The sequence below is a fragment of the Glycine soja genome, chromosome 19 (genome assembly GCF_004193775.1).
Source record: "Glycine soja cultivar W05 chromosome 19, ASM419377v2, whole genome shotgun sequence".
Taxonomy (NCBI): Eukaryota; Viridiplantae; Streptophyta; class Magnoliopsida; order Fabales; family Fabaceae; genus Glycine; species Glycine soja.
The window spans coordinates 31,882,131-31,895,049 of record NC_041020.1 but is presented as its reverse complement, the minus strand read 5'-3'; positions in this window follow the sequence as shown (position 1 = coordinate 31,895,049).

The window sequence follows — 12,919 nt, the reverse complement described above, 5'->3', positions numbered from 1 at the left end:
TGCTTACAAATTTATTTTTGGATAACATTATTTGCATACCAACATTTTGCGTTTATTGTTTGTCATCTTTCTTTGTATTCTGTCTTCACTTTTCTGAAGTTCAACAGTTACCTACTTACCCACCAGATTCTGGAATTTGAAACTCAATGTAATGTCATGTAAAATAAAAGGTCCCCACAACAATACCTGCAAATCATGTTGGTGTTGGATGGTTTAATTAAGGAGGGTGAAACATTTAAGGTTGTTAATTTGAACCGTCGTCTGTGGGCTTTAATACAGTAAATATATAGTCGGAGAGGTTGAAGGGGATGAATTAATATAGAATTAAAAAGAAATGGTTTACAAAAGTATAATGGAATGAAGCACTGTAGTACCTCCATGGGGTCGTTGGCAATGAAAAATGAACAAAAACAACAAACAATAACTAATTGCTATTAATATTGGTGAAATTAACCAATTGTTGAAGGAATTAGGGATGCAACTGACTTGGGTCGCGAACAGCCCTGACTGTCTAACCACGTTGGAGGAAAAAATTTGATAATCAAGAAAGCAATAAAACTAACCAGATCCCATAGTTAGAACCGCTCTCAAATATTCTGGAAAAAATAAATCTGCAAGAAAATGAGAGAAATTCTTAAATGAGGTGCGATGAATGATATGGATGATTAGTTTGTGGAAGTTTAGAGTTTGAGATTCTGCGATTAAAGTTTAAAAAAGGGTATTTTTAATTAATTAATTAATTATAAATCTCAATTCTATTACAAATCGTTATGAAAATTGATTTATTGTGAATTGATAAATTTAAAAATTCGAAAGGATAGACATTTTTAAAAGATTAATAAAATAACATATTAACACGAATTAGAGATTTTTTAAAAAAATCTTACTTGCTTCATGATCCACATGCAAATCTTGCACAAATGTTAAGAGAGTTCTAACTCTTTCACTTTGAATAGCTGCTTACCCTCTCTTTTTCCCGTTGAATAGCTCCTTAGCCTCGATCGGCTGCTGTGAAACACAATTTAATAATTAATAATTAGTAAATATATAGAAGATAATTTCATCCTTCAGTTGTGAGAAAAGAAAATTTTATCTGAAAAAAAAACGAATATGAATGTACGAGTATAACTAAAAAATAAATAAAAATGACCGCATACAATCCTGATTTAAAAATAGGCTTAAATATGTCAGTGTTCTCAGATGTATACTCAATTTTCATTTTTGCTCCTTAATAATTTTTTATTTGTATCCTTATCGTTAACTGAATGTTCAAAAGGTAACAAGATGTATTTTTGAAGTTGGTGGCAACAACAATTTGTAACCAACAACACCAATTCGCTCAATGATCTGGTAAGGACCATAAAAACGTTTGAAAAGCTTATGGTGAGGAGACCCAGAAAGTGAAAGCTAGCGGTAAGGCTTGAGTTTAACATAAAACCAATCTCCAACAGAATATTACAGGTCCTTGCGTTTAGCATTAGCAACAACTTTCACATTGGCCTGAGCCTTGGGGAGGCGCCTAAGTAACAGGGCATGGATGGACTCACAAGTGGATAAAAAGAATCCACAACATCAACAGGGGGAGAACCTTATAGGCAGTGAGGAATGGTGGGAGGAGGGCGGCCATAGAGAACCTCAAAGGGAATGAGTCCAGTACCTGAGTGAACTAAGGTATTATAACACCATTTGGCCAGAGCAATAAACTTACCCCATTGAGAGGTTTGGCATGAACAAAAGAGCATAAATACTGCTCCAAAACACGATTAATGACCTTAGATTGGCCATCAGTTTGAAGATGATACGAAATACTCATCCAAAGCTTGGTGCCACTCAAATGAAAAATTTCTTTCAAAAAGCAACTAATGAAGATAGGATCACTGTTAGAGACAATACTATAAGGAAAACCATGATGCTTACAGACTATATCCAAAAAGAGTGTGGCAACTTTGAAGGCATTATAATGAGCAGGAAGTGTGCGAAAATGTACACCCTTGGAGAAACAATCAACAATAACCAGAATAATAAAATCCATTGGAGGGAGGGAAATAGTAATGAAGTCAAGGGAAATGTTAGGCCTTTTAGTCTCAAAAGGAATTGGCAAAGGTTAGAGTTACCCTACGGGCCTTTTAGTCTCAGATTTTAGCTGTTGACAAGTATGGCAACTAGCAACAAAAGATCGAACATCTTGGTGCATGTTAGGCAAAAGAAACTAGCTAAATCCTTTTGAGTGTTTTGGCGATTCCAGTGTGGCTATTAGTAAAGGTAGTATGGAATTCATGAAGTAGAGCATGAATGAAGGGATCACCAACATTGAACTAAATCTAGCGCCGATGGAGGATAAGACCATTATGAAGATTATAGTCTAGATGAGAATTACGATCTTGTTAGATTTGTTGGAGCAAATTTTGGAACTCGGAGCTATCCTGTAGGGTCTTTTGCAAGTCATCAAGAATGGAAGAATTGGGCAGTGATAGAATGAAGATTTGACCCTCAAAAGAATCAAGGACACGAGACAAGGCATTGGCGATGACATTCGAAGAACCAGGCCTATACTAAATTGAGTAATCATACCCCAATAGTTTTGAGAGATAAACTTGTTGCTTTGGGGTTTGAATGACATGAGACATGAGTTCTTTTAGACTTTTATGATGAATGATAATGTCAAAATGGTGTCCCAATAAATAATGGTGCCATTTGTGAACTACAGAGGTGATTGCATGGAGCTCGTGCATATACGTGGAAGCAAGTTGAAGCTTTAGGCATAATGGCTTACTAAAGAAAGAATTAGGGTGTTGGTGCTGCAGCAAGACGACACCCATAGCAAACCCTGAAGCGTCGGGCTTAAGAGGGAATAAGACAGTAAAATCCGACAAGGCCAAAATGGGGGTTATTGTCATGACCCTTTTGAGGGTGTCAAAAAGCCACCTGAGCCTTAAGGGACCAATGAAAGTTGTCTTTGTGAAGAAGATTGCTTAGTGTAGTGACAATTGAAGCATAAGCCTTAACAAACATGCAGTAGAAACCAATTAATCTAAGAAATCTACGAAGGTCAAAGACAAATTTAGGCACAGGCTAGTCGAGCATGGCTTGGATTTTGGAGCGGTCTAGTTCCACCCCTTGGACTGAGACAATATGCCCCAAAAATTCAAGCTCTCTTTGGGCAAAAACACGCTTGGAAAGCTTCAAGAAGAATTAAGTTTGCAAAAGAAGAGAAAGAATATAATCTAATCGATGAAGGTGGGCAGTGAAAGAGTCATTATATACTAGTATGTCATAAAAAAATATAGTGATGAATTTGAAAAGGAAGGGTTTGAGGGTTTCATTCATCATCTTTTGGAAGGTGGAAGACGCATGTCATAAGCCAAATGGCATCACCTGGTACTCGTAGTGTTCGTGGTGTGTGGAAAATGTGGTTTTGGCGATGTCAGCTTCGTCCATGCAGATCTGGGAGTTGTGAACTATACCTTAGGCTCGAAAAGTTCTTGGTGCTAGAACATTGACCATGGCATTAAGGCTAGTCTGGGGAATCAATGTGTCTAGGGGATCCAATAATGGGGGATTAAGGAGTTGTTCCAAGTGGAGGTCAAAGGTCGGAGGAAAATCCCCATCAGTGTCGTTGGAAATGAGAAGTAGCACATGGGCCTTGCAACGATGGTTAGCGTTTCACTTATCGTTGTAATGGTAACAGAGGCCTTTTTCGTGACGGGCAGCGATCTCCACTCGGGGAAGGTGCTTGAACTAGAATTTGGGGTTGGAAAAGGGCGTGGACGGAGCAGAAGAAGTGAAGGAGGAAAAAAAAAGGATGCAACATGTCGGAAAAGGGACGAAAGTCATGGCATTGATTATTGATCTTATCCTTCTGGAGTTTGGCGAGAGCGGTGGTGATGAAATCCTCCCTAGGAAGGGACCAGTTATTAGAGCCATGAGCAAGAGGCTCCAAGAGGATTAGGCTAGAGCTGTTGAAGAAGGCCCGAGGGTTCTCATGAACCTCAGGGTAGATTTTTGAGCCCATGGACCAAGGTTGGGTCCACTTATCTTTGTACATATTAGATTAGGATTTCATTATTTTTTTTTGTCTTTGTATTTAGGGCTCCATAATGTAGGTAGGGTACCCTAGAAATATAGGATTTTTTAGCCCTTGTATTTTAGGGCACCTAGACTAGTTTTTGTATTAGGGGTCGTTTTTGTAATTTCATATGAACTAAGTGAATATTTGATGTGTGTGTTGGGAAATAAATTTAATTGAATTGGTAGAAGCCCAATTCAATTAAATTTTAGAGGGGGAGGTGAGCATTTGCTTACTACACCCCATTGCCACATCATATAGTCACACTTTGTGCATGTCCTTCATGCTTTACATGCCTCATGACACCTAAGCACACTTAGTGGAGAATCTTGGAATTGATCTTGGATTAGTGGGCTGAATCATAACCGAAACTCACTAATCATAATTAGTTAAATTTTGGCTCCACAAGTTCAATTTCAAATTCAAGTGAAATTTGAATTGAAATTCAAATTTTCCTCCAATTTTGTGTGACACTTAGGCTATAAATAGAGGTCATGTGTGTGCATTTTTTTCAACTCTGATCATTTGAGAATTAAACTTCAAAGTTCAGACTTCTTTAGAGGCACTAAATTTCATGCTCTTCTCTTCCTCTCCCTTCATTCATCTTCTTCTACCTTCAAGCTCTTATCCATGACTTCCTATGATGGTGAGCTTCTTTTAGACTCATCTTCTACTTGAAGTGACATCTCCATTCATCTTTATCCTTCTCCATTCCACTGCAATCAGACCTCAAGAAGCAAAGGAATCCATTGATGAAAAAGATCCAAGGCCTACAAGCTCCACATGGAGCTACATCATGTGGTATCAGAGCATCTTCATCTAGGTGATGTTCTTTTACTTCCTCTATCTTTTTGTTCGGTGAATTCTCTTTAATTCCTTGTTCTTCATCTTATTCTCCATTTATATCCTCCATTTTCTTGTGGTTTGGTGCTGTTTAGAGTTGATTCAAAAAAAATAAACCGATTAAATCTTAGATCTACAATTGTTCTTGCATTTCTATAGTTCAAATTTTGTAGATCTACTCTTGAATCATGTTTTTGTGTTGATTTTAGGTTCCATCATTTTTCATTCATAATATTCTTGTGCTGAACCTTAGATCTAAATTTTCTTCCAAAATATTGATTAGAAAAAAAAAACTAAAATCTAAGTATAAATCACTTAATCCATGTTGTCTTAAAATCATGTTTAGTCATAGTAATTGTCACATTATGTTCTAAGTTTGTGTTGAATTTTTATTTTGTTGATTGAATTCTAGATACATTTGTTCATGTATTCTTGTCATTCTTAGCATATCTTTTGAATTTTGAGTCTAATTCATGCATGTTATTTAGTTCATAACATGTTCTAAATCAATTCCTAGAAGTAGTCTTGTTGTTGAACTCTTTTTTTCTAAGTTTCCTACATGATGCCTATGATGAAGTTGAGTTGTGGTGCTGAGTTGTGACTGGATTTGTGAATCAAAATAAGTCTTAAGCTCTCTTGAATTGTGTTATTCAAGATAATTGAGCATAAGCAAACACAAATTGTAACTATCCAAGCCTTAAGCAACATAAACACTACTTTAGATTTCTAGGTTGAAATCGCTGGTGCTGGCAGCTTGAACATAAGAACTTGTATAAATTACTGGGAATTGGTCACTACGTGTTTTGAACTGAAATATTTACTGAATTTTCTAGACATTTAGACCAAAATTATGAAAAAAGAACCAAGCGATTTGGATTAAAGGAAAAAATAATAAAAATCACATAAGTTGGCAGAAAAATCAGTGTCCAGGAAAAAGAAAAGTGAAAGGGAAGTGTGCTTGTTGTTTTGGCTCAAAAATTTGTTCTATAATTGGTGCCTATTTTATACCAATCCTAGTTCTAAAATTTCAATTGAAAATTAGTGTGAAAAAAAAAGTTCCAAAACTAGAGGTTTCTTGAGTCTTTTTATTTTAGTTTTTTTTTACTCTACTCTAGAGACATTCTAAGTTTCTCTTTGAGTCTTAGCTTGCTTTTATGTGCTTTTCATTGCTTTAATTGTAGAAAAATCCCTGAAAATTTGTCTTGTTAAAAATCTATTGGTTTAGCTTTCATTTCATTTTTCAGGTCTTTGGTTGTTGCTTGTCTCTTTGTTTCCTTGTTTGTGAGTTGCCATATAGGGAATTGGAAAGGAGGATTGGTGCCATCCCTTGAAGAATTTGAGTCAAGAAGCAAGGGGAAAACCACCTTAAGAGCTATTGGACTAAGAAGCACTCCAAATTTAGTGAATCACCAAAGAGAGAACAACCACCAAAATTGAGGACCTTGTTGTAATTTTGTAATTGACAATTTACTTACTTTCATTGCTTTCAAATTTAGTAACAAAAAGGCCTTTCATTGGAAGTAAGTTGGGAGCCTCCAATAGGTCACCCTACTTCCATTTGTGTGTAATAATTTTAGGCAATTTTCCCTTAGGATTGTGAGTGTTTTGTTGGGAACCTTAAATATGGTCATCCAAACACTCTTAGGATTCGCCTAGTTTACATTTCTTGCTTACTTTCATAGCTTATTTCCTTTACCTTCCATTGTCAAACCACCTAAATATCTTTCCTTTTACCAATTAGTTTTTACCTTATCTTTCACACCTCTTTTAGTGTTTATTTTGGCTAGTTTCAACCATAGTTTCTTTTACCTTTGGTTTTCAAACCCCCAACAAGAAAGAACCATAACTTAGGAACCAACACGAGTCTTCATTCTTCATCTAGTGTTAATGGTGAGGGTTCTACTCCTAAGGACCCCTTGTATAAGATATTAGATGATTTGAGATCCCTTAAGTTTTGGAAAGAAAAACAAGAGAGAAAAGAAAAAGGTAAAAAAAGAGTGGAAGAAATAAGTCAAGATGAAAGAGAGAAAATACGAGAGGAAGAAAGAAGAAAAATAATGAAAGAAATGAAAAGAGAAAAACATGCCTCCTATAGTAGTCATGACTCTTGCAAGAGTTTAAGTGAAGAACTTAGCGACTATTATAGAGGGCGCCATAGTTCACATACTAAACATCACTCCCAAAGAAGAGAAAAGGATAGAAGGCCTTAAGTGGTTAACCTTAACCTCCCATATTTTCATGGAAAAGATAATGTTGAGGCCTACTTAGATTGGGAAATGAAGGTTGAACAACTCTTTGCTTTCCATCATATTAGCGAAGAGAGAAAAGTTCCATTGGCTACCCTTAGCTTTCAAGGGTATGCCCTCTATTGGTGGACTTCCCTTGTTAGGGAACGAAGGATTCATGGGGATCCTCCAATAGAGTATTGGAATGATCTTAAGAGTGCCCTTAGGAAGAGGCACACTCCCTCCTACTATGAAAGGGAGCTTATGGACAAGTTCCAAAGGCTTAGACAAGGGAGTATGAGTGTTGAAGAATATAGACAACAAATGGAACTATTCTTTTTAAGAGCTGGACTTAGGGAGGAGGAAAGAACAAGCATAGCTAGGTTCCTTAGTGGGCTTAATATGAAAGTGGGGGACAAGGTTGAACTCCTTCCATATAGGGACCTAGATGAGCTTGTCCAACTTTGTATAAGAGTGGAACAACAACTTAAAAGGAAGTCTTCTTCAAAATCTTATGGCTCTCACTCTTATCCAAGGAAGGACCAAGCCCATGGAATTTTGGGAGCTACACCTTCAAAACCCAAGGAAGATAAGGGTAAGACCATAGAGAAATACACCCCTATGACTAGTTCCCAAGAAAGGACTAGCAACATTAAATGCTTCAAATGTCTTGGGAGAGGTCACATTGTCTCTCAATGCCCCACAAAGAAAACCATGATCATGAGGGGTCAAGACATTTATAGTAGTCAAGAGGAGACTACTTCTTGCCCTTCCTCTAGTGGAAGTGAAGATGAAGTAAGGGGTGAAGATTCTAGTGAGGAAATCTACCCCCATGAAGAAGGTGACCTCTTAATGGTTAGAAGGCTCCTTGGAGGTCAATCTTGTGATCTATCTCAATCCCAAAGAGAGAACATCTTTCATACAAGATGGAAAATTTTAAATAAAACTTGTTCTCTCGTTGTGGATAGTGGATCTTGTTGCAATTGTTGTAGCATAAGATTAGTTTCCAAATTGAACCTCACTATCATTCCCCACCCAAAACCTTATAAACTTCAATGGCTCAATGAGCAAGGGGAAATGATAGTTAACCAACAAGTGAAGGTACCTTTCTCCATTGGGACATATAAGGATGAAGTTAATTGTGATATAGTTCCCATGGAGGCAGAATATATTGTTTAAGGAAGGCCGTGGCAATTTGATAGGAAGATCATTTACAATGGCCTAACTAATGAGATTACCCTCACCCATCTTGGCACTAAATTTGTGTTGCATCCTCAAACACCTTCACAGGTGGCCAAAGATCAACTAACTATGAAAGATAAGAGGGATGAGGAAGAAAAACTAGAAAAACAAAAGAAAAAGAAAGATAGTAAGGCCTTGTCTTTGATGGCCAAGGGGAAGGAGAAAGAGGAAAAGGATTCCTCCAAGAAGATTGTTAAGAAGGAAAATCATTTTGCAACAAAAGTTGATATTAAAAGAGCACTCCTTCTTAAACAATCTTTCTATGTTCTACTATCAAGGGAAACATCCCTTAGGATTGCCACAATTCCTACATTTGAGACCTTACCCCCAAAGGTCCAAGAACTCTTACATGAATTTGGTGATTCCCAAAGAGATACTCCCTGGGCTACCTCCTTTAAGGGGAATAAAACACCAAATAGATTTAGTCCCAGGAGCAAGCCTTCCTAATAGGCCAGCCTATAGGACTAACCCTCAGGAGACTAAGGAGATAGAGTCTCAGGTTAAAGAATTGTTAGAGAAAGGCTGGGTCCAAGAGAGCCTAAGCCCATGTGCTGTGCCAGTGTTGTTGGTGCCCAAAATGGATGGTACATGGAGAATGTGTACAGATTGCAGGGACATCAACAACATCACTATAAAGTATAGGCACCCCATTCCTAGACTTGATGAGTTGCATGGTGCTAATATCTTTTCAAAAATTGATCTTAAAAGTGGTTATCACCAAATCAAGATGAAAAAGGGTGATGAGTGGAAAACCGCTTTCAAGACCAAGTTTGGTTTGTATGAATGGCTAGTGATGCCTTTTGGGCTCACTAATGCACCAAGCACCTTTATGAGACTTATGAATCATGTCTTAAGGGATTTCATAGATAGATTTCTAGTTGTTTATTTTGATGATATTTTAGTGTACAGTAAGAGCCTAGATGATCACTTAGGACATCTCAGGCAAGTTCTTTCTGTCCTTAGGAAAAACACCCTCTATGAAAATATAGAGAAGTGTACCTTTTGTGTAGATAATATAGTTTTCTTAGGGTTTATAGTTGGTAGAAATGGGGTCCAAGTGGACCCTGAGAAAATCAAGGCCATCCAAGAATGGCCCACCCCAAAAAGTGTGGGAGATATTAGGAGCTTCCATGGGTTAGCAAGCTTTTATAGAAGGTTTGTTCCTAATTTCTCTACAATTGCATCACCTCTCAATGAGCTGGTGAAGAAGAATATGGCATTTATCTGGGTTGAAAAACAAGAGCAAGCCTTTGCTTTTCTCAAAGAAAAGCTTACTAAGGCACTTGTTCTAGCTCTTCTTGATTTTTCTAAAACTTTTGAGCTAGAATGTGATGCCTCTAGAGTGAGAGTTGGAGCTGTATTGTTACAAGGTGGACACCCTATTGCTTATTTTAGTGAAAAACTTTATAGTGCCACCCCCAACTACCCCACCTATGATAAAGAGCTTTATGCCTTAATAAGAGCCCTCCAAACTTGGGAACATTACCTTGTTTCCAAAGAATTTGTCATTCATAGTGATCATCAATCACTTAAGTACATTAGAGGGAAAAGCAAGTTAAACAAAAGGCATGCAAAATGGGTAGAGTACCTAGAGCAATTTCCATATGTTATCAAATACAAAAAGGGAAAAACAAATGTGGTAGCTGATGCCCTTTCTAGGAGACACATATTGTTTTGCTCCCTAGGAGCTCAAATTTTAGGATTTGATAACATTAGGGACTTGTATGCTTCAGATGAATATTTCTCTCCCATTTACGAGAGTTGTGGGAAAAAGGCCCAAGATGGATTCTATTTGGCTGAGGGGTATTTGTTCAAAGAGGGAAAACTTTGCATACCTCAAGGATCCATTAGGAAATTACTTGTGAAAGAGAGCCATGAGGGAGGGCTCATAGGCCACTTTGGGATAGAAAAGACCCTTGTCTTACTGAAAGAAAATTTTTATTGGCCCCATATGAAGAAAGATGTCCATAAGCATTGCACTAGGTGTGTGGCTTGTTTACAAGCCAAGTCTAGGGTGATATCTCATGAGCTATACAAACCCTTACCCATCTCATCTGCACCTTGGGTAGACATTAGTATGGACTTTGTCCTTGGGCTTCCTAGAACCCAAAGAGGTGTAGACTCTATCTTTGTGGTAGTGGATAGGTTTAGCAAGATGGCACACTTTATACCATGCCACAAGGTGGATGATGCTTCCCACATCTCAAAACTCTTTTTTAGGGAAGTTGTGAGACTCCATGGTTTGCCTAGGACCATTATGTCAGATAGAGATGCTAAGTTCCTTAGCCACTTCTGGAAAACCTTATGGGCTATGCTAGGAACCAAACTTATTTTCTCTACCACTTGTCATCCACAAACTGATGGGCAAACAGAGGTAGTGAATAGGTCTTTATCCACCCTTTTAAGGACTCTTCTGAAAGGAAACCATAAGTCTTGGGATGAGTATCTTCCTCATGTAGAATTTGCCTACAATAGGAGGGTTCATAGAACCACCAAGCAATCCCCTTTTGAGGTTGTTTATGGGTTCAATCCCCTAACACCCTTAGACCTCATTCCCCTCCCACTTGACACTTCTTTTATACATAAAGAAGGGGAATCTAGGTCAGAGTTTGTAAAGAAGTTGCATGAGAGGGTTAAGAACCAAATAGAGAACCAAACAAAGGTGTATTCAACTAAAGGCAATAGAGGAAGAAAGGAGCTAGTTCTTAATGAGAGGGACTGGGTTTGGATCCATCTTAGGAAGGATAGATTCCCTACTAAATGGAAATCCAAGCTTAGCCCTAGAGGGGATGGACCTTTTCAGGTCTTGGAGAGGATCAATAACAATGCCTATAGGTTGGACCTCCCAGAAGAGTATGGAGTTAGTACCACTTTTAATATTTCTGATTTAATTCCTTTTGCAGGTGGAGCTGATATTGAGGAGGAGGAACCGACAGATTTGAGGTCAAATCCTCTTCAAGAGGGAGGGGATGATGCAATCCTCCCTAGGAAGGGACCAGCTACTAGAGCCATGAGCAAAAGGCTCCAAGAGGATTGGGCTAGAGTTGTTGAAGAAGGCCCGAGGGTTCTCATGAACCTCAGGGTAGATTTTTGAGCCCATGGGCCAAGGTTGGGTCCACTTATCTTTGTATATATTAGATTAGGATTTCATTATTTTTTTTGTCTTTGTATTTAGGGCTCCATAATATAGGTAGGGTACCCTAGAAATATAGGATTTTTTAGCCCTTGTATTTTAGGGCACCTAGACTAATTTTTGTATTAGGGGTAGTTTTGTAATTTCACATGCACTAAGTGAATATTTGATGTGTGTGTTGGGAAATAAGTTTAATTGAATTGGTAGAAGCCTAATCCAATTAAATTTCAGAGGGGGAGGTGAGCATTTACTTACTACACCTCATTGTCACATCATATAGTCACAATTTGTGCATGTCCTTCATGCTTTACATGCCTCATGACACCTAAGCACACTTAGTGGAGAATCTTGGAATTGATCTTGGATTAGTGGGCTGAACCATAACTGAAATTCACTAATCATAATTAGTGAAATTTTGGCTCCAAAAATTCAATTTCAAATTCAAGTGAAATTTGAATTGAAATTCAAATTTCCCTCCAATTTTGTGTGACACTTAGGCTATAAACAGAGGTCATGCGTGTGCATTTTTTTCAACTTTGATCATTTGAGAATTAAACTTCAAAGTTCAGACTTCTTTAGAGGCACTAAATTTCATGCTCTTCTCTTCCTCTTCCTTCATTCATCTTCTTCTACCTTCAAGCTCTTATCCATGGCTTCCTATGGTGGTGAGCTTCTTCTAGACTCATCTTCTACTTGAAGTGGCATCTCCATTCATCTTTCTCCTTCTCCATTCCGCTGCAATCAGACCTCAAGAAGCAAAGGAATCCATTGATGAAGATGATCCAAGGCCTACAAGCTCCACATGAAGCGACATCAGGTGACCTAAGGGAGAGAAATTGGCTACATAACTTGGACCTCACAGCGAATCTCTGACGAGAGATCGGTTACGAAGCAACTCAACAAGAAGCGCAAAGCCAAGCCCACAATGCAGTTAACAAGGCACTCAAATTTAGTTAGGTAGTAATTGAGAACCCCTTTTTGAGTGAGCTTTAACAAAGCCCTCTTTGGATTATCATAAAAGGAGGGTGCAAAGTGAGTTTCCAGAGCTTGCAAGAGGCTGATCCAAGATGTAATGAAGCCATTTCGAAACATCCATTGATACTAACTTAATGTCAAACCATCCATATATAAATGAAGCAACAATGATCCATTCTTCGTCAATTATACCTAGGTAATCAAAGGGTTAAGATATTTTGAAGATCCACCCAAGGAGTCATGACCATCAAATCACGGAACCTTGAGATTTAGGTAGGGGAGGTGGTGTGGTGGGTGTGGTGCTGGTGGGGGGAAAAAGCCGAGAAGGGTAGTGGGCTAGTGGTAAAAGTGTTTTGGTTTGAGTAAGTCGGAGAATGACATCCTCTGAAAGGTCAACGATAGGTTTATGTGTGTTGTGCTCTGCAATGGATGCAA